We start from the raw sequence: 21775 nt of genomic DNA, 5'->3' as shown, positions 1-21775 counted from the left end.
GTGGGATTAGATAAACATTAAGATCCCAGTTCTGAGGTCTCTGATTTGACGCTGACACCTCCACAGGTTTTAGAGTTCTGTTCACTCTCCCTGGCACAAGCTCAGGGCTAGAAAGGAATATTTTTCTGCTAAAAGCTTTGTAATTGCCAGCTTTCATTACCTCGGTAACTTCCGAGGTTGTAGACAGGTATGTAAATATTGATCCATAGTCAGCTCAGACTCTACAGTATTTTGGCCTAATCAAATTTGAAAGATGCATGAATATGAGAAAAGGTAGAGTTTTCTTTAGTAGGCAACATAAACGGTTGACCATCACACAGGCTAGAAGAGCCGGGGAATTGATTCCCCTCTTGAATCCTCAAGCAAAGTCTGACCAGAGCTGGTATATAACTGCCCCTCAGGTAGGATAACTTTAAGGCACATGTCCTGCCCTGGGTTCCAGAGTTTTCCTAGTGGGATTTGGCTCCAGCTGCCCACATTTTAACCACTTCTGTAAACCTGGCCCGCTGAGCCAGGGTGCACCCCCAATCTCCTGCTTGCCTAATATATCTGTATGTGTGAAATCTGAGGGCAAGTTAGTTAGTTTCAGAGAGAGAATGCAGATGTACAGAGGCCCAGGGCACAGAAAGAGATGGTGAGTTAGGAAAATGGCAAGTAGATCATTGTAACTGGAGCTTAAGGTGGGAAGCAGTGAGAGACGAGATTAGATATGGAAGCAATGGCCAGTTACGCCTAATAAGCCAAACTGAGGGTTTGGATTTTAGTATGTGGTAATGGGGAGTGACTGAAGGCTTTTTAGGGGGGAAATGACATGACCAATTTTCCTTTTTGGAAAATTCCTCTGGCTGCAATGTGGATAAACAAGAGGAAGCAGCAAATGGGAGATAGGAAGACCAGCCCTGAGTCATCTGGAGAAGTTTAGATGAGAGACCCTGGGGTTTTGGATGAGGTGGTGGCAGTGGGAATGGAGAAGAGTAGACTGTTAGTCAAGCTTTCCTTGGCACCCCCAAGCAGATACAGGCAGGCTTCCTCTATTCTCTCTTTGAAAACTATTCATCTCTCTGTGGTTACATTTAACATGACCAATTATAATTGTTTGCTTGCCTGTCTATTTCTTTACCAGACAGTAATTTCTTTGAGGTGAATAAATGCTTATTTTCATCTTGTGTCCAGTCTTCCTGCTCTCTGCCTGGTACAGAGTAGTTTCCTAGATGTTTGTTGGAGGAGAAATGTGTATCCCTTGTACATTCCACCCATTTTTCTAGTTCTACCACTAGGCAACTGTAAGGAATATATTTAAACCCATTTTGAAACATACATGCACACCCTATGTTCATAGCAGCACTATTCATAGTAGGCAAAACATGGAAACAACCTAAATGTCCATTGACAGATGAATGGATAAAGAAAATGTGGTATATATAGACAACGAAATATTACTCAGCCATAAAAAGAATGAAATAATGCCATTTGCAGCAATATGGATGCAACTAGAGATTATCATACTAAGTGAAGTAAGCCAGAAAGAGAAAGATAAATACAATATGTTATCACTTATATGTGGAATCTAAATACAGCACAAATGAACCTATCTATGAAATGGAAACAAAGTCACAGACATGGAAGTCAGACTTGTGGTTGCCATTGGGGGGTGGGGGAAGAGAGGAATGGATTGGGAGTTTGGGGTTAGTAGATGCAAACTGTTATATTTAGAAAGGATAAACCAAAAGGTTCTGTTGTGTAGCACAGGGAATTATATTCAATCTCCTGGGATTAAACCATACTTATTTGCAGTGTAGGAATAGAGATACAGACAAAGAGAACGGACATGTAGAAACAGTGGGGGAAGGGGAGGGTGGAAGGAGTTGGGAGATTAGGTTTGACAGAAATACACTACCATGTGTAAAATAGATGGTTAGTGGGAACCTGCTGTATAGCACAGGGAGCTCAGCTCTGTGCTCTGTGATGACCTAGGTGGGAAGGGAAGAGAGGGCCGGGAGGTCCAAGAGGGAGGGGATACAGGTGTACATATAGCTGATTCACTTCATTGTACAGCAGAAACTAACACAACATTGTAAAGCAATTTTACTCCAATTAAAGAAAAAATGGATCACACTAGCCCCTTTCAAGTGCCACTACCCACACATTGGAGGCGCAGATAAAAAATATTATCCCAGAGCTCTGAACCAAGATGGCGGAGTAGAAGGACGTGCTCTCACTCCCTCTTGTGAGAACACCAGAATCACAACTAGCTGCTGGAAAATCATCAACAGGAGGACACTGGAACTCACTAAAAAAGACACCCCACATCCAAAGACAAAGGAGAAGCCACAATGAGATGATAAGAAGGGTCCAATCACAGTAAAATCAAATCCCATAACTGCTGGTTGGGTGACTCACAGACTGGAGAACAGTTATACCACAGAAGTCCACCCACTAAAGTGAAGGTTCTGAGCCCCACATCAGGCTACACAACCTGGGGGTCCGGAAACGGGAGGAGGAATTCATAGAGAATCAGACTTTGAAGCCTAGTGGGATTTGACTGCAGGACTTTGACAGGACTGGGGGAAACAGAGACTTCACTCTTGGAAGGCACACACAAAGCAGTATGCACATCGGGACCCAGGGGAAGGAGCAGTGACCCCAGGGGAGACTGAACCAGACCTACCTGCTGGTGTTGGAGGGTCATCTGCAGAGTTAGGGGTTGGCTGTGACTCACTGTGGGGACAAGGACACTGGCAGTAGAAATTCTGGGAAGTACTCCTTAGTGTGAGCCCTCTCCGAGTCGGCATTAGCCCCAAAAAAGAGCTCAGGTAGGCTGCAGTGTTGGGTTGCCTCAGGCCAAAAAAACAACAGGGAGGGAACCCAGCACCAAACATCAGCAATCAAACAGACTAAAGTTTTACTGAGCTATGCCCACCAGAGTAAAAGTCAGCTCTACCCACCACCAGTCCCTCCCATCAGGAAACTTGCACAAACCTCTTAGATAGCCACATCCACCAGAGGGCAGAGAGCACAAGCAAGAAGAATTACAATCCTTCAGCCTGTGGAACAAAAACCACATTCACAGAAAGGCAAGAAGAAAAGGCATAGGTCTATGTACCAGATGAAGGAACAAGATAAAACCCCAGAAAAACAACTAAATGAAGTAGAGATAGGCAACCTTGAGAAAGAGAATTCAGAATAATGATAGTGAAGATGATCCAGGACCTCGGACAAAGAATGGAGGCAAAGATTGAGAAGATGAAAGAAATGTTTAACAAAGACATAGAAGAATTTAAGAACAAACAAACAGAGATGAACAATACAAAAAATGAAATGAAAACTACACTAGAAGGAATCAATAGCAGAATAACTGAGGCAGAAGAAAGGATAAGTGACCTGGAAGACAGAATGTTGGAATTCGTTGCTGCAGAACAGAATAAAGAAAAAAGAATGAAAAGAAATGAAGACAGCCTAAGAGACCTCTGGAACAACATTAAATGCAACAACATTCGCATTAGAGGGGTCCCAGAAGGAGAAGACAAAGAAAGGACCTGAGAAAATATTTGAAGAGATTATAGTCAAAAACTTCCCTAACATGGGAAAGGAAATAGCCATCCAAGTCCAGGAAGCACAGAGAGTCCCATACAGAATAAAGCCAAGGAGAAACATGCCGAGAAACGTAGTAATCAAATTGGCAAAAATTAAAGACAAAGAAAAATTATTGAAATCAGCAAGGGAAAAATGACAAATAACATATAAGGGAATTCCCATAAGGTTAACAGCTAATTTCTCAGCAAAAACTCTACAAGCCGGAAGGGAGTGGCATGATATACTTAAAGTGATGAAAGCGAAGAATCTACAGTCAAGATTACTCTACCCAGCAAGGATCTCATTCAGATTCGATGGAAAAATCAAAAGTGTTTCAGACAAGCAAAAGCTAAGAGAATTCACCACCAACAAAGCAGCTATACAACAAACGCTAAAGAACTTTTCTAAGTGGGAAACACAAGAGAAGAAAAGGTCCTACAAAAACAAACATATAACAATTAAGAAAATGGTAACAGGAACATACATATTGATAATTACCTTAAACATGACTGGATTAAATGCTCCAACCAAAAGACACAGGCTTGCTGAATGGATACAAAAACAAGACCCATATATATGCTGTCTACAAGAAACCCACTTCACACCTACAGACACATACAGACTGAAAGTGAAGGGATGGAAAAAGATATTCCATGCAAATGGAAATCAAAAGAAAGCTGGAGTAGCAATACTCATATCAGAAAAAATACACTTTAAAATAAAGAATGTTACAAGAGACAAGGAAGGACACTACATAATGATCAAGGGATCAATCCAAGAATAAGGTATAACAATTATAAATATATATGCACCCAACATAGGGGCATCTCAATACATAAAGCAACTGCTAACAGCTCTAAAAGAGGAAATCGACAGTAACACAATAATAGTGGGTGACTTTAACACCTCACTTACCCCAACGGACGGATCATCCAAAATGAAAATAAATAAGGAAACAGAAACTTTAAATGACACAATAAACCAGACAGATTTAACTGATATTTACAGGACATTATATCCAAAAACAGCAGATTACACTTTCTTCTCAAGTGCGCACAGAACATTCTCCAGGATAGATCACATCTTGGGTCACAGATAAAGCCTCAGTAAACTTAATAAAATTGAAACCATATCAAGCATCTTTTCTGACCACAACACTATGAGATTAGAAATGAATTGCAGGGAAAAAAATGTAAAAAACACAAACACATGGAGCCTAAACAATACGTTACTAAATAACCAAGAGATCACTGAAGAAATCAAAGAGGAAATCAAAAAACACTTAGAGACAAATGACAATGAAAACATGATGATCCAAAAAGGATGCAGCAAAAGCATTTCTAAGAGGGAAGTTCATAGTTATACAAGCCTACCTCAAGAAACAAGAAAAATCTCAAATAAACAATCTAACATTACACCTAAAGGAACTAGAGAAAGAAAAACAAACAAAACCCAAGGTTAGCAGAAGTAAAGAAATCATAAAGAACAGAACAGAAATAAATGATATAGAAACAAAGAAAACAATAGCAAAGATCAATAAAACTAAAAGCTAGTTCTTTCAGAAGATAAACAAAGTTGATAAACCATTAGCCAGACTCATCAAGAGAACGAGGGAGAGGACTCAAATCAATAAAATCAGAAATGAAAATGGAGAAGTTACAAAAGACACTGCAGAAATACAAAGCATCCTAAGAGACTACTACAAGCAATGTTATGCCAATAAAATGGACAACCTAGAAGAAATGGACAAATTTGTAGACAGGTATAACCTTCCAAGACTGAACCAGGAAGCAATAGAAAATATGAACAGACCAATCACAAGTAATGAAATTGAAACTGTGATTAAAAATCTCCCAACAAACAAAAGTCCAGGACCAGATGGCTTCACAGGTGAATTCTATCAAACATTTAGAGAAGAGCTAACACCCATCCTTCTCAAACTTTGCAAAAAATTGCAGAGGAAGAAACACTCCCAAACTCATTCTATGAGGCCACCATCACCCTGATACCAAAACCAGACAAAGATACTACAAAAAAAGAAAATTACAGACCAATAACACTGATGAATATATATGCAAAAATCCTCAGCAAAACACTAGCAAACAGAATCCAACAACACATTAAAAGGATCATACACCATGACCAAGTGAGATTTATCCCAGGGAGGTAAAGTTTCTTCAACATACGCAAATCAATCACTGTGATATACCATATTAACATATTGAAGAATAAAAACCATATGATCATCTCAATAGATGCATAAAAATCTTTTGAAAATATTCAACACCCATTTATGATAAAAACTCTCCAGAGACTGGGCATAGAGGGAACCTACCTCAACATAATAATGGCCATATATGACAAACTCACAGCAAATCTCATTCTCAATGGCAAAAAACTGAAAGCATTTCCTCTAAGATCACAAACAAGACAAGGATGTCCACTCTCACCACTATTATTCAACATAGTTTTGGAAGTCCTAGCCACAGCAATCAGAGAAGAAAAAGAAATAAAAGGAATACAAATTGGAAAAGAAGAAGTAAAACTGTCACTGTTTGCAGATTGCATGATACTATACATAGAGAATCCTAAAGATGCCACCAGAAAACTATGAGAGCTAATCAGTGAATTTGGTAGAGTTGCAAGATAGAAAATTAGTTCATGGCAATCTCTTGCATTCCTATACACTAATGATGAAAAATCTGAAAGAGAAATTATGGAAACACTCCCATTTACTATTGCAACAAAAAGAACAAAATACCTAGGAATAAACCTACATAGGGAGACAAAAGATCTGTATGTAGAAAACTATAAGACTCTGATGAAAGAGATTAAAGATGTTACCAACAGATGGAGAGATATACCATGTTCTTGGATTGGAAGAATCAATATTTTGAAAATGACTATACTACCCAAATTCAATACTACCCAGAATCAATGCAATCCCTATCAAATTACCAATGGAATTTTTTATGGAACTAGAACAAAAAGTCTTAAATTTGGATGGAGACATAAAAGACTCCGTGTAGCCAAAGCAGTCTTGAGGGAAAAAAATAGAGCTGGAGGAATCAGACTCCCTGACTTCAGCCTATATTACAAAGCTACAGTAATCAAGACAATATGGTACTGGCACAAAAACAGAAACATATATCAATGGAAAAAGATAGAAAGCCCAGAAGCAAACCCACGCACCTATGGTCAACTAATCTATGGCAAAGGAGGCTAGGATATACAATGGAGAAAAGACAGTCTATTCAACAAGTGGTGTTGGGAAAACTGGACAGCTACATGTAAAAGTATGAAATCAGAACACTCTTAACACCATAAAGAAAAGTAAACTCAAAATGGATTAGAGACCTCAATGTAAGACCGGACACTTTAAAACTCTTAGAGGAAAACATAGGCAGAACAGTTTTTGACATAAATCACAGCAAGACCTTTTTTGATCCACCTCCTAAAGTAATGGAAATAAAAACAAAAATAAACAAATGGGACCTAATGAAACTTCAAAGCTTTTGCACAGCAAAGGAAACCATAAACAAGATGAAAAGACAACCCTCAGAATGGGAGAAAATATTTGCAAATATATCATCGGACAAAGAATTAATCTCCAAAATATATAAACAGCTCATGCAGCTCAATATTAAAAAAACAAACAACCCAATCCAAAAATGGGCAGAAGACCAAAATAGACATTTCTCCAAAGAAGACATACAAGTGGCCAAGAAGCACATGAAAAGCTGCTCAACATCACTAATTATTAGAGAAATGCAAATCAAAACTACAATGAATTACCACCTCACGCCAGTTAGAACGGGCTTCATCAGAAAATTTACAAACAACAAATGCTGGAGAGGGTGTGGAGAAAAGGGAACCCTCTTCCACTGTTGGTGGGAATGTAAGTAAGTTGATACAGCCACTATGGAGAACAGTATGAAGGTTCCTTTAAAAACTAAAAATAAAATTACCATATGATCCACCAATCCCACTACTGGGCATATACCCAGAGAAAACCACAATTCAGAAAGACACATGCACCCCAGTGTTCATTGCAGCACTATTTACAATAGTCAGGTCATGGAAGCAACCTAAATGCCCATCGACAGAGGAATGGATAAAGAAGATGTGGTACATATATACATTAGAATATTACTCAGCCATAAAAAGGAATGAAATTGGGTCATTATTTGAGATGTGGATGGACCTAGAGACTATCATACAGAGTGAAGTAAGTCAGAAAGAGAAAAATAAATATTGTATATTAATGCTTATATATGGAACCTAGAAAAATGGTACAGATGAACCAGTTTGCAGGGCAGAAATTGAGACACAGATGTAGAGAACAAACGTACGGACACTAAGTGGGGAGACCAGTGGAGGGTGTGGGGGGTTGTGTGTGATGAACTGAGAGATTGGGATTGACATGTATACACTGATGTGTATAAAATTGATGACTAATAAGAACCTGCTGTATAAAAAGATAAATAAAATTCAAAATTTAAGAAAAAAAAAACATTATCCCAGAAAGCCCTGTTAGATAGCACTTATGCTTCACATGTTTGTCTATTTCATCAGTGCTCTTTGTGATTGGATTTTTCAAGTAAGTTATTCCAACTTTATGTTAAAAAAAAAGGAAAATAAAAAACCATAATGAAAAAGAATATTAAAATAGAATGTCTGTATTTGTATAACTGAGTCACTCTGCTGTACAGTAGAGATTCGCACAACATTGTAAATCAACTATACTCTAATTTAAAAAAAATTTTTTTTTAATAACCCATTTTGTATTTAAAGTCTCTTCAGAGTTCCCTTTTCCTCTTCCAGGTTCAACAACCTAATGCTTTCAATGGTTCAGTGTCTGACTTGGTTGTGAATCCTTCACCATCCTAGTTCACTTAATTAAGCTAAACTCCTAGGACTGGGCATTGCACTTCTGGAAACTTAAAAGAGAAAAGTCATGCTCCAGAAGATAAGTGAAACTGAAGACTCCACCCAGTATTGCCCTGTTGATCACTGTCCATGTGTTGCCTGCATGATCATTTCTCCAAGGGCCAAGCTAGAGACTAAAGTGAAAAGGAAGTGAACTTCCCCAGGGAAGTGCTCCCCAGGGAAGTGAACAATTTCCGCATGTATTCCACAATACTGTCCTTCATGTAAAGATTGGGGAGAGGTGGGGAGACTGTAGAGGAAGGGTCAGATGGGCAAGAGTGGATCTAGCCCCTAGCAAAGAGGACAAGGACAAACAGCCAGTTGAAATAAGAACCCCAGGGGGTCTGTGTTGCAGTTCATCCCTTTGAGGCCAAAGCACAGAGTATCAACTTCAATCCCACTCACAAGTTACCAACCCTCTCTTTCCTACAAAACTAATGTATTTAACATTCCTTGTCATTTTCCTTTAGATATACATGTACAAGCACATACTTTTGACAGGAGAAAGAGAGAGACAGCAATATTGAAGAAGAAAAGTTCCATTGTTCTGTTGCTTCTAAAGTAAATGATGGAAAATTATAAGCTAATTTACATATGGGAGATTAGCAGAGTATCCCTTTATTCCTATTAATATATTTTCTCTTCCTAATTATAAAGATTTGAATCTTTTTAAAACAACTTTATACAAAACATTTGTGTGGATATAAGAACTGCATGTTAAATGCTAATTCTGGATGAGTTATTTGCATAATCTCACAAAGGAGCTAAATTGCTTGTATTTAATAATAAATAGAGAGTTTAAAAGGATTGTGGATATCTTGAAAGAATGTGAAACAGAGAAAAAGTTTGCTTCTATTTTAAGATATGGACTGTTTTGTACCACTTTGAATTTAAAACTACTCGCCACCCTCTAGGGAAAACTTGTCCTAACTTTTCGATAAGCTTAATATTTCAAGGCTCCGACAACACAACAATTCAAATACATTGAAGGTGAAGAGCTAATATGTTTTAAAATGAACATGGATAATTTTCAAAAGATAATAAACTGCATCTAAAATAGTTCTACATTTGGAAAGTGGAGACTTTTGAAGACTGTAGATTCTGTGTATAACAACAAAATGGAGAGAATTGTAGAAGGTATCCAGAGAATTCAGGGAGAATCAAAATTCATGAAGAAAGAAAAGATGGGAGACTTTTCTTTAAAGAATGTGATTTGACTGTGTTATGACTCAGCAGTTGTTATTTCTGCAGGTGAGCAGGAAAAACATGCTAGCAGGTAAAACACATGAAATAACAGATGCTAAATATATCTAATTCTGATTTGATGTTTATGCTTTTTGAAGTCAGGAACAAGTCTCGGTGGCTTTCAATACAGCAGACCCTTCATCTTTCTCCTTCTCCTCCTCCCCTCAACTCTTTGTTTTCTTGGTTTTCCTTCTGTCTCTTTGCCAATTCCTCTTCGGACTCTTTTGTAGACGCCTCTCTCTCTCTTTGACCTCTAACTGTTGAGCTCTCATTCAGTCCTAAACCCTCTTTCCTTTTCTCTTATCCCCCTCTCTCTCGGTGATCTTTTCAGTTTCCATGGCTTTAAATTCTATATCTATGCCTCAAATACCAAATTTACATCCTAAAACCTGTCCTCTGAGTCCTGGTTTACAGATGCTTGTCAGCCTCCTCATTCAGATGTCTGCCAGCATCTTAAATGCAGCAAATCAGTTTAAAACTATACTCTCGATGTGGCCCACCACCCATGTCTCCCAAATCTTCTCCACTTCAGCAACTAGCACCACATCCACCCAGTCTAGCTGCTTGATATCAACACACTTTCTCTGTCATTTCATTGAAAAAGCATGTCAACTCCTTTCACCGGTCTTCATTTGCACCACTGTTACCATAGTCTAAGTTACCATCTCACATAGACTATTTTGTTGGCTTCTCAGCTGGCCACTGACACTCATGTCTCCTCCAACCACTTTTTTCTCCAACCAGTTTTTCCCACAACAACAACAAAAAGTAATCATTATATGTCATTAATTATTACCAGCTGCCTTTCCTTAGAATTAACAAGCAGATTCTATAGCTACTGTAAAATAGCTACTCTGGGTTGCCACAAGTCTGACCTGGTCTATGAACATGTCACTTTTCTACTAAAACCCTGTCAGTGACTTCCTATTACATAAGAATAAAATATAAATTCCTGACAATGGTGTTATATACCGAATGTTTGTATCCCCCCAAAATTCATATATTGAAATCCTAATCCCTAACATGATGGTGTTAGGAGGTGGGGACTTTGGGAGGTAATTAGGTCATGAGGTTGGAACCCTCATGAATGGGATTAGAGCCCTTCTAAAAGAGACCCCAAAAGCTTCCTCACCCCCTTCTGCCATGTGAAAACACAGCGAGAAGATGGCCATTTGTCATTCAAGAAGCTGACCCTCACCAGACACTAAACCTTCTGGCACCTTGATCTTGGTCTTCCCAGCCTCCAGAACCATGAGAAATAAATGTTTGTTGTTTAAGCCACCCAGTATATGGTATTCTGTTATAGCAGCCCAAATGGACTAAGACAAATGGTCTACAAAGATCCCACGTGATCTAGCCCTTGCCTATCTGACAAAATTCATCTCCTGCCCATCCACCTTTCTCACTTTCCTCCACTCACACTTTCAACCCCACAGATGTTCTGTGTTTTTTCCAGTCTCAGAGACTTTACACATGCTGCTCCTTTACCGAGAATACCCTGTCCCCTACTTTTTATGTAACTGACACTTTCAATTCTCAGCTTAAATGGCACTCCCTCAAAGGTCTTCCCTGTCTACCAGTCCTGAGTAAGCCCTTCTCTACAATGTACAGTGTATCACTCTACCCTCTTTGTTTCTTTCAAAGCACTGATCATAATTTGTATTTTATATATTTTTTATTTACTTGTGTATTGACAGCCTCTTCTACTAGACTGCTAATACCCTAAGGACAGGGATTGTACATGTTTTATTATCTAAAGAGCTTAGTACAGTACCTGTCACAACCTAGGCCTTCAATAAATATTTGTAGAATGAGTGAAGAGTAAATCAGTGAGCTGAGGGCAATTACAGAGATAATGTTTTCTATAAAAATTTTTGGTGAGTGAGCAAAACTAGTCAGCTGCTCAGTATCTGAAAACTCAGTGGTGGATGGCTGTAGTTTGCTACCTGAAAACTTGATATATACTTTCGACAGCGATCTTTCCATGTCTGGAGAATATTAAAAGTTTTGGAAAGTAGCCTTTCAAAATGTCAAGTGCCTATTGTATTGACGTTTTAATGTTTTCAAATGATTTAAGCTAATTTGCATTCTCATTACTTATTCCCCAAACACTTGTATAGCCTGAAGGAATAGAGTCAAGCCCAACAAATGAAGACAGGGACAGCACACAGAGACTGAAGTGGGCCATCTGTGCCAGTCTCAGATTTCCCTGATAGGAGACATAGAAACACCACGGCCAGGTGACTCTGCAGTAGAATTACTCACCAGTGTGGGTTCAGACCAAGTGGCTTGAACTTTGAGAGTATGCGATTCAATGACTCTCAACATAGTCAACGACTTGAGCTCCTTGGACTTCTATGCTATTTTCTCTGTTCCAGTACAGTTTTTCCTTGAGTTTTAAATATTGCTTCTGTGGTTATTTAATAATTACCTATGTAAAATCCTTGGCAATTGCAAAAAAATGTTTTGCAACCTGCCAGGGAATAGCCTCTGCCCTGCTGATTCCACTGAGTGACATTTCAAAGCTGATTACTTAGTCCTATTCAGATAGATATCCCACTGCAATCAACATCCTTCTTGTGTTTACCTCAATAGGGATTTTGCCTTAATAAGAAATATAGAATTGGGTTCTTAGTGATAATTATGATAATAATTTTCAAAGGACAAGTCTTTCCCTTAATAAATAATCCTTCTCTAAGAACAAGCATCCTTGAATCTTATCTCTGCTGTTTTTCAAATGAACATTCTTAAAAATCAATTTTGATACTTGAGACTTATGCAAGGATAAGTGGAACTCAGAAATGACAGATTCTGTTTTCATGTGGCTATAGATGTTTTCCTAATGCCAACAGTAGGGGAAAAATAAACAAATTTGTTTATTAAGGTCCTCTTTAATCTTCCATTGCCAAAGATAACCTCAGATTCATATTAAATAAATATTCTACCATTGTCATAAATTAATTAATTAAAATCAACAGAGGCTGCCATATCAGCATATTGTTATCATTGGAGTTTAATACAAGGCAGGCAATGTTTGAGGCTATTTAGCACCTCCTATTTCCATCCATTATCCCCATCCATCTCCAATAATATATAATTAAGTAAAAAGAGAGCATTTGTTAGTGTTTAATTCCTCAGCCCTCCCTTAAATTCACACTGCTGCCTCTAAGCTGCTCATATGTGGGAATTCTGGACCCATCAGTGAAGACAGCAATATAGTGAGTTAGCTAAGACTATGTAAAGGTTCTGAAGGAATACATGTAAAGTAAAATACGTGGCCAGGAGGCAGTGGGAGTCTGTACAGGATTCTCATAACACTGTCTCTGTATCATCACAGTTCAAGGCAGATACCTGCATTTTATTGTTACAATGGTGAGAACACTGAACAAAGAGTTGAGCAAGCAGGAATCTAATTCAGTTATGCCACTAGTAGCTGTGGATCCTTACCCAAGACTTCAATTTCCTCATTTTAAAATTGAATGTTTTGTATTTCTGCTCCTGGGAACATAGAGTAAACATCATTTCCCTGTTTGTCATATAAAATAAAACTTTAAAACCCTGAACATTTTATATAAAACACCTAGGAAGACACTGAAAGGTGGAGAGAAGAAGGCAGACAAACAAGAGACTTTGGGACATGAGACAAAACATGGTGGTGGGTTCCCTAAGTTTTCTCGTAACTTCGTATATCCAGACTTGGAGCTGAAGAAGCCAGCAATATGGGAATGTCAATGGAGGCAAGGAAAAAAGCCACAACAAAACCTGCTTTCTCTAGCCAAGCAATAAAAAAAGGGCAACCCATCAAGACAGAAAACAATAAAAGCCAAGCACCATAGAAAAGGCTGTGGCCCTACTCCACCCATACTGGCAAAGACTGAGTGGAGTGAGGAGCTGGGACTTCCACTCACACACACTATAGCAAAGTGCCTCAACACCACTACTAAGGGGATATCTGAGAAGGCCAAGCAGGAAGATGGAACATTTACCCCTGCTGACCAGTAATGAGCCCCCACTCTTACACAATATCACTGGAGACCATGTGAGAGGCTGTAGTTCCACCCTGATCCAGCAATAATTAGGCACTCCTCCTCCTCCCTGTTAGAGCAGTGTCAGAAGAAGTCTAAGGAAGTGTGAGGACTTTCACCATCAACCAGCAGTAACAAGGCCATCTCCACTGTGGTATCAGTGGAGATCGAAGCTGAACTGAAAGTCCCACTCATCCAGTGAAATGAGGATCCCTCCGACCAGGTGTCAAACGAGCCTGGATGGTCACAGAAGCTACCTCTATCTGGCATTAACAAGGAGGTGCCCTCCTCTTTCCCCAAAAGAACAAGTGTCAGAGAAAGAGAGTTAGAATAAGAGGAGTAAATAAGATCCAGAGTCTTATAACAAAACACAAAAATATTCAGGTTTCCACTGAAAATTTCTCATCATACCAAGAACAAGGAAGATCTTAAAATGAATTTTAAAAGACTATCGATAAACGTCAATGCTGAAATGGCAGAGATGTTAGAATTATCTGACAAAGATTTTAAAGTAGCCATCGAAAAATGCTTCAGTGAATGATTACAAACACCCTTGAAACTTTTGAAAAATAGAAAGTCTCAGCAAAGAACTAGAAGATATAAAAAAGAACCAAATGGAAATTTTAGAACTGCAAAATACAATCACTGAAATAAAGTGGACAAAACAGCAGAAAAGAGGTGACAGAGTAAAGAATCAATGAAGTGGAAGATAGAACAATAAAAATTACTCAATTTGAACAAACAGAGAGGAAATAAGCTAAAAAAATACAATGAACAGAGCCTCAGATACCTGGGGGACTATAACAAAAGATCTAACATTTGAGTCCTCCAAGTCCTGGAGGAGAGAAGAAAACAATGAGATTAAAAAAGTACTCAAAGAAATAATGATTGGAAACTGCCTAAATTTGGCAAGAGACATAAAACTACAGATTGAAGAAGCTGGGTGAAGCCCAAACAGGAAAAACTCTATGAAATCCATGGCAAGACACATCATCATTAAACTTCTAAAAGCTAAAGACAAAGACAAAATCCTGAAAGCAGCCAGATAAAATAACACATTATCAATGAGGGAAAATAATTCAATGACAGTGGATTGCTCATCAGAAATCATGAGGGTCAGAGGAAAGTGGAAATCAAAAAATACAATGAACAGAATGAAAAGGAAAACACAACATAAAAGTTTTGTGTGACACTCCTAAAGCAATGTTGAAAGGGAAATTTATAACACTAAAATCTCTGTTAATAAAGAAGAACATTCTCAAATCAGTAATTTAACATCCCACCTCAAGAACCTGGAATAAAGAGAGCAAAGTAAATCCGAAGCAAGCAGAAGGAAAGAAATAATAAAGAACGTAAGTTGGTGAAATTCAAAACAGAAAAACAATAGAGAAAATCAATGGAACAAAGAGCTGGTTCTTTAGAAAGATCAATAATATTGATGAAACTTTATTATGACTGACAAAGAAAAAGAGAGAGAAGAAAAATTATCCATATCAAGAATGAAACAGAAGCTATCACTAAAAACCCCACAGACATCAAAAGATAGTAAGGGAATATCCATCAACAAATGAATGGATAAAGAAGATGTGGCATATACATACAATGGAATACTATTCAGCCATAAAAAAGAATGGAATTTTGCCATTTGCAACAACATGGATGGACTTGGAAGGTATTATGCTTAGAGAAATAAGTCAGACAGAGAAAGACAAATACTGTGTGATATCACTTATATGTAGAATCACAAACTAGTGAATATAATAAAAAAGAAACAGACTCACAGATATAGAAAACAAATTGGTGGTTACCAGTGAGGAAAAGGTAGGAGGAGGGGAAAGATAGGTGTAGGGGATTAAGAGGTACAAACTACTATGTATAAAATAAACAAGTTACAAGGATATATTGTATAGAACAGGGAATATAGCTAATGTTTTATAATAACTATAAATGGAGTATAACCTTTAAAAATTGTGAATTACTATGTGGTACACCTGAAACATAAAATATTGTAAATCAACTATACCTCAATAAAAAAAGAGAAAAGATAGATAAATAAATAAATAAATAAACATTTACCATCCCCACCCTGAAAACTAGTTCACCCTTGAACAACATGGGTTTGAAGTGTGCAGGTCCACTTATGCATGGAATTTTTTCAATTGTAAATACTACAGTATTACACAATACACAATAGGTTGAATATGCTGATGTGGAATCATGGATATGGAGGGCCAACTATAGGTTATACATGGACTTTTGACTGCATGGAGAGTTGGTGCTCCTAACCCCTATGCTGTTCACAGGTCAACAGTACTAAAAAAATCTCTACACAAATATATTTGACAACTTAGAGAAACAGACAGATTCCTCAAAAAACACAGATTACTACAAGTCATCCAATATGAAATAGATAATGTGAATTGCCCTAAAGCTATTAAGGATATTGAATTCATAATTTTTTAATTACCAAAAAAGAACTCTGATCTTCTATGATTCTACTGGAGAATTCTACCAAATGCTTAAAAAAAATTATCACCAATTCTACACACAACCTCCTCCAGAAAATAGAATACCAAAGGATAGCTCTCAATTCATTTTATGAACTAGTATTACTCTGATACCAAAGCCAGACAAAGACAGTAAAAAACAAGAAAACTGTACAACAGTACAACAATATGCCTCGTGAATATAGATGCAAAATCTTTAACAAAATATTGGCAAATAGAATTCAGCAATATATTTTAAAAAAAGAATTATATACCATGAGCAAGTGAGATTTATTCCATGGATGCAAGACAGTTCCAATATTTGAAAACTATTCAATGTAATCAATTTGACATAATCTACTAATTTAAAAAAAGAAGAAAAAATAACATGATCAAATCAATCAATGCAGAGCAACCATTCAAAAACTTCATGAAAAATAAGAATAAGGGGAATTTACACAACTTGATAAACATCTACTAAAAAAAACCCTACAGCTAACATTATGCTTAATGATACATGGCAAGGATATCTGCTTTCACCAATGTTATTCAACATAGTGCTGTAATTTCTAGCCAGTTAAAAAAGCAAGAAAAGGAAATAAAAGACATACAGATCAGAAAAGAAGAAATAGAACTGTCCCTATGACAGAAGACAAGATTGCCTTTGTAGAAAATTTCAAATTCTACCAAAAAATCTCATAGAACTGATAGATGAATGCAGCAATGTGGCAAGATACAAGATCTACATACGAAACTTGATTTTTTTTTATATACTAGCAATGAACATATGAATACTGAAAAACACAATACTTGTACAATAGCTTTAAAAAATCCTTATGTGTAAATCTAACAAGGCATGCATAGGATTTGTATGCTAAAACTACACAATGCTGATATAAGACATTAAGGATTTAAATAAGTCGATAGAAATACAGTGTTCAAAATCAAAAAAAAGAAAAAGAAAACACCAGGTATATAATAGAAACTATCTTATTAACATCCATGAACAGTAGTCTGATTCCTATAAAATAATTGCATTAAAAAAAGAGGGACTTCCCTTGTGGTCCAGTGGCTAAGACTTCGCCTTCCAATGCAGAGGGTGTGGGTTCAATACCTGGTGGGGAGCTAAGGTCCCACATGCCTCATGGCCAAAAAACCAAAACATAAAACAGAAGCAATATTGTAACAAATTCAATAAAGACTTTAAAAATGGTCCACATCAAAAAAAAATTCTTTAAAAAAAAAAAGAACAAGAAATACAGTGTTCATGGATTAAGAGTCAACATAGTAAAGATATCAATTTTCCCTAAAGTGATATACAGGTTTGACACAACTCCTATAAAAATTCTAACAAGATTTTTTGTGAGCAGATATATATATATGTGTGTGTGTATATAGGTATATAAACACACACATATATATGTATCCTAAATTTTATGTGGAAAGGCAGAGGAACTAGAATAGCTAAAACATTTTTGAAAAAGAAGAATAAAGTTGGAGGAATCAGTCTACTCAGTTTCAAGATGTATTACATAGCTACATCAATCAAGACTTTGTGGTATTGATGGAGGGGTAGACAAACAGAATAGAGAGCCCAGAAATAGATCCACAAAAATATGTCCTATAGATTTTTGACAAAGGTGCAAAAGTAACACAATGGGAGACAGAAAGTCCATTCAACAAATAGTGCTAAGGAAAGTGGACATCGTCTGTAGAAAAAAAAAAAGACCCTTGACCTAAGTATCACACCTTGTTCAAAAAAATTAACCCAAAAGGTATAACAGACAAATTTAAAGCTATAAAACTTTAAGGGAAAAAAATGAAAAATCTTGGATAACTAAGACTAAGCATAGACTTCTTTGAGTTGATGCCAAAATCATGATCCATAAAAGGAAAAATTGATAAATTAGGCTTCATCAAGGTTTTTAAATGTTTGCTTTGTGAAAGACCCTGTTAAGAAGATGAAAAGACAAATTACAGCCTGGCAGAAAATATTTTCAAATCACATATTCAACAGAGGGTTAGTATCTAAAATATATAAAGCACTCTCAAAACCAAAGAGCAAAATTCCTATTAGAAAATTGACAAAAGACATGGAGAGACATTTCACCAAAAAGGATATAATGTGGCAAATAAACACATGAAGAGATGTTCAACCTCATCTGCCATTAGGGAAATGCAAATTAAATCACAATTAGATATCACAATATACCTATCAGAATCCCTAAAATAAAGAATAGCGATAACACCAAATGCTGGTGAAGATAGGGAGTCACTCATAATATTACTGGTGGGAATGTAAAATGGTACAGTCACTGTGGAAAACAGCTTAGCAGTTTCTTAATAAAGTAAAATAAACATGCAACTACCATATGTTCTCTAGTGGAGAACAGATTAGTTGTTGTCAGCCGTTAAGGAGGGGGTGATAGTGGAGGGGAGGAGTGGTGAACCTATACAAAAGCAACATGTAGAATACTTGTGGCAGTAGAAGGGTTCAGCATCTTAGTATTTCGATCGTGACATTGCATTATAATTTTATAAGATGTTACAACGGGGGGAAACTGGATAAAGAGTACACAGGATTTCTCTGCATTTTTTCTTACAATGTGAATTTACATTTATTCTGCATGTGAATAAACTGCATGTGAATTTACAATTATTTCAAAATAAAAAGTTTAACAAAAGAAGGTATCAGCTGGGTAGTTTCTCATATAACTTCTCAATTCTGAGGGACTGTCTCTCAGTTATCATTTTACTTGAACGATTGTAAATACACAGAAGTGTAAACATAAGACACAAAGCTAATTTAAGCTAATACATTTTTGGCATTTATGATTGAAGTAGAATAGGTCATAGGTCACTAAGTTGAAAATTAATAGACTATCTTCAGAATGGTAAATTCTTGCATATTTATCTCAGGTTGAGAATAGCAAATATAGGGTCAGCTTGTAAAATACTATTTGGAATAACGCAAAAATCTCATGTTCATTTCATAGAATCCTGCAAAAAGCCTGCAAAAAAAAATTCTGTCACAGGCATGTGGCCTAGGGTTAGACTAAGAAAGAATGAAATGACAATTTCCCATTCTCCACAACATGTCATTCTAAAGCTACACAAGGTTATATAAATACTGTGTTAATCTGGCAAAAGCAAAGAGAAAACAAACTCTATCCATCAAAACAATATAAAACTAAAACAAAAAACAGCGACCTATTTCCACAGCATAGCTTTCCCTAAACATAATCCATCTGCTCCTGACTGCACTCTTCTCTTTCATTAGCCCAGTTTGACTAGAGAGACTGAGGACCGAGGAGCTCACGGTGCTCTCTGTCTAGTGCTGAACTGAGGTCAAGAATTGGCACTCAGGGTCAAGATTAATAGATAGAAAGTCAGGCAGGGAGTCTAACTGGTTTCAGTCCCAGGGCCCAAAATGAGAGGCCAAGTCCAGATGTGAGGCAGCAGGTAAGAAACCAGGGGGAGCAGAAATTCCATCCAGAGCAGAAGAAGCCTGGAGAGACTCTCCACACCATCGGGGCAAAACCGAAGACACGCTTACAGGGTACCTGAGCTTTCACTACAAGTGAGAGAACTGCTAAAGGTTCAGGTCAGTTCAGACACATTTATTCGACAGCTATTTACTAGGAACCTCCCTGTGTGCCTGTGCCAGGCTTTGTGCTAAGAATTGAGGGAGCAAAGGCCTTTAAGTGCTTACAGTTCGGTCGAAGAGAGGGATAAGGTAGCAATGACCAGGACCTGTGAAAAGATGGAGTAAGCACTGCGTGAGGTGGGTGCCCCCAAAGAGGCATTTCTGTTGATCTGTGGGTTTGTGATGGTAGAGGGATGGAGAGGGGGGCAGGCCAGAGAAACTGTTCCTGAGATCATACCACCTGAACTGGGTCTTGAAAGGACAAATGTGAAGGAGAGAAGGATTGGGAAAGAAATTTCAGGCAGAGGAAAGGAGAAGGAATCTGTGTGAGACACTGAGGCTTGAAAAACTATGATGCCACGAGAAATTTCATTTCTGAAGAAATCGACCACGTTGGGGACTTGGGGGACACTAGACAGAGACCCTGATGAGAGTGAGGCACAGAACCGAAAGCAAGGGCATTAAACTGCACAAAGAAAGGTGGATCTTCCAGCCCTACTCTTCACACAGAATGCCAGCCTCTAGGCTCCTTCACCAGAGGGAGAGGTTCATTCAAACGTTAATGACATATGATTCTCTAGGGGATCTTGCTGAAACGCAGACTCTGATGCAGTAGATTTGAGGATGGGCCTGAGATGCTGCATTTCTAGCAGCCTCCTGGGATGATGCTGATTCTGCTAGTCCATAAACCACAGTATGAGCAGCAAAGGTTTAGAGTGCACTAGCCTCCGGAGTGGACATGGAAATGTTCCACTGGAGTGAGGGAAGGAAATGTTAAGACATATCTATAGTCTTTATCAAAAAAGTAGGAAATTAGGAGAAGGCTACTATGGCGCGGCTCTGGAGGCCACAGTTGCGGTGCTGGCTTCGGCCCCAGCAGCACCATAGTGATGCTCGCTGAGCTTCTCGTGCTCCTGGCCGCCCTCCTGGCCACGGTCTCGGGCTACTTCGTCAGCATCGATGCGCATGCAGAGGAGTGCTTCTTCAAACGGGTCACCTCGGGCACCAAGATGGGCCTCATCTTCCATGTAGCCGAGGGCGGCTTCCTGGACATCAATATGGAGGCTACAGGGCCTGAAAATAAAGGAATTTATAAAGGAGACAGGGAGTCCAGTGGGAAATACACATTTGCTGCTCACATGGGTGGAACATATAAGTTTTGTTTTAGCAATAGTGTGTCCACCGTGACTCCAAAGATAGTGATGTACACCACTGATAAAGGGGAGGCCCCCTAAGGACAAGACATGGAAACAGAAGCTCACCAGAACAAGCTAGAAGAAATGATTAACGAGCTCGCAGTGGCAATGACAGCTGTAAAGCATGAACAGGGGAGTTCGGGAGAGAATACACAGAGCAATCAATGACAACACAAACAGCAGAGTGGTCCTTTGGTCCTTCTTTGAAGCTCTTGTTCTAGTTGCCATGACATGGGGACAGATCTACTACCTGAAGAGATTTTTTTGCAGTCCAGAGGGTTGTTTAAAAAGCCTTTTCCTGATGATCCCAAACTCATAATTCACTGTTTACCAAACATCTTGGTCATAATAATGTCATTAGTTTCTATGTTTTTATTTTCTGAACTGTACATTCACAGCTTCTGTTTCTTTGTGATTAAGAGATATTGGGGGAAAACACCTTTTTTAGGAAAGTTATAGTGAAATTTGACAAGTGATTGGCATGATTTCATATTTGAATTCTGCCTTCATTATACAGGTCCTTCCAGAACTCAAGCACTGTAAGTGGAATATAGGTGTATAGTCCTTATTATATCTTCTTTCCTTTTGTTTTCATCATAAAATGCAGTTTGTTCAGGATAGTACTTTACTAAAATGACTGCATTCTTGGGATCCCTTATCCTGCAGTTCAAGTCA

At 37.9% G+C, this 21775-nt stretch overlaps 1 pseudogene; it reads left to right on the top strand.

The window, feature by feature from the left end:
• The first annotated feature begins 257 nt into the window (after positions 1–257).
• Positions 258–21419, top strand: LOC132477417 (transmembrane emp24 domain-containing protein 2-like; annotated as a pseudogene).
• The last annotated feature ends 356 nt before the right edge of the window (positions 21420–21775 follow it).

Source organism: Mesoplodon densirostris, chromosome 17 (genome assembly GCF_025265405.1).
Source record: "Mesoplodon densirostris isolate mMesDen1 chromosome 17, mMesDen1 primary haplotype, whole genome shotgun sequence".
NCBI lineage: Eukaryota > Metazoa > Chordata > Mammalia > Artiodactyla > Ziphiidae > Mesoplodon > Mesoplodon densirostris.
This window is presented reverse-complemented; position numbering and strand designations above follow the sequence as displayed.